Raw genomic sequence first — 1,595 nt, 5'->3', positions numbered from 1 at the left:
TGGAAATGGGAGAGAGGTGGGGAGCACAGGGTGGGATGGGCTGGGATGGGAGAAATAGACAGAAAACTGTACTTGAAAAATAACTAAATGAAATTAAAAGAAAATGCAAATTAAAACAAAAATAAACTATGGGAATAAAAAAATAAAAAAGAAAAAAAATAAAATCACACCATCTTCTGCCAGTGTATCAAAGTGCAGAATCTATATTCTTTTTTTTTTTGGTGGTGAAGGGACAAGTTATGCTTCTCTGATTCTTTTTTCTTTTCTTTTTAGAAGTATATTGTTTGATTGTTATTACAGTTTCCCCAAATTCTCCCTCTTTATTCTCCCTCCACCCTGCACCCCCCAAACCTCCAGCATCCTCACCCTCTTAGTTCATGTCCATGGGTGGCACATGTAAGTTCTTTGAGTTCTCTGTTACCTATACTATTTTTTACTTCTCCCCATCTATTTATGCGTAGCAATTATGCTTCTTTTTTCCTGTACCTTTCCCCCCTATTCTTCCCCTCTCTCTGCACTGACAATCCTCCATGTGATGTCCATTTTTCTAATTCTGTTCCTGTTTCAGGTGTTTGCTTAGTTTTTGTTGTTTTTCTTTTTCTTTTAGGTTCATTTATTGATAGTTGTGAGTTTGTTGTCCTTTCACTGTTCATCTTTTTTTAACTTCTTTTTCTTAGATAAGTCCCTTTAACATTTCATATAATAAGGGCTTGGTGATGATGAACTCCTTGAATTTGACCTTATCTGAGAAGCACTTTATCTGTCCTTCCATTCTAAATGAAAGCTTTGCTGATAGAGGAATCTTGGATGTAGGTCCTTGCCTTTCATGACTTTTCCTTCATTATTTGTTCAAATTCAATTTCTTGCTTTTTAAAAATTTTTAAAGATTTAAAAATTTATTTAGAGGGGAAGGGAAGGAGAGAGGGAGAGAAACATCAATGTATGGTTGCCTTTTGTGGGCCGCCTGCTGGGAAGTGGCCTGCAGGGAACCGGCCAGCAACCCAGGCATGTGCCCTGACTGGGAATCGAACCGCAATTGTCTGGTTCGCAGGCCTGCGCTCAATCCACTGAGCTACACTAGCCAGGGCTCTTGCTGTTGTTTTTATTCTTCTTTATATTCCCTCAGAAAATGGTAGATTTACCAGCACACAATCTGCAGGTAATTCCAGCTATTTTGGGTGTTATCATCATTTAATGTTTTCCTCCTTCTGGCACCCTTATAATTCGAATATTGGAATGTTTCAGGTTGTCCCAGAGGTTTGTAAGTCTATTTTCACTTTTTAAAAAAGATTTTATTTATTTATGTTTAGAGGGGAAGGGAAGGAGAGAAATATCAATGTATGGTTGCCTGTCATGTGTCCCCTGCTGGAAACGGGCCTGCAACCTAGGCATGTGCCCTGACTTAATTCGAAGCACAATCTCTTAGTTTTCAGGCCTGTGCTCAATACACTGAGCTACACTAGCCAGGGCTCTTTTCACTTTTTTAAATTCATATTTCTTCATTCTCTTCCAGTGGGATGTTCATGTCTTTCTTTTGTTCCAAATCGTTGCTTTGAATTCTGGTTTCCTTCCTGTCACTTTTGGTTCCCTGAATA

The 1,595-nt window shown here is 38.6% G+C and overlaps 1 non-coding gene across 1 annotated transcript; it reads right to left on the bottom strand.

Moving 5' to 3' along the window:
- Positions 1-1,120: 1,120 nt before the first annotated feature.
- On the bottom strand, positions 1,121-1,193 carry LOC119055537 (small nucleolar RNA SNORD65). Its single transcript, XR_005083711.2, has one exon. It is a non-coding gene; the product is annotated as a small nucleolar RNA SNORD65 (small nucleolar RNA).
- Between the last annotated feature and the right edge of the window lie 402 nt (positions 1,194-1,595).

The sequence above is a fragment of the Artibeus jamaicensis genome, unplaced genomic scaffold (genome assembly GCF_021234435.1).
Source record: "Artibeus jamaicensis isolate MK-2021 breed Jamaican fruit bat unplaced genomic scaffold, CSHL_Jam_final contig_374, whole genome shotgun sequence".
Lineage (NCBI taxonomy): Eukaryota > Metazoa > Chordata > Mammalia > Chiroptera > Phyllostomidae > Artibeus > Artibeus jamaicensis.
Note: the sequence above shows the minus strand (reverse complement) of the source record. Positions and strands in the feature narration are given on the sequence as shown.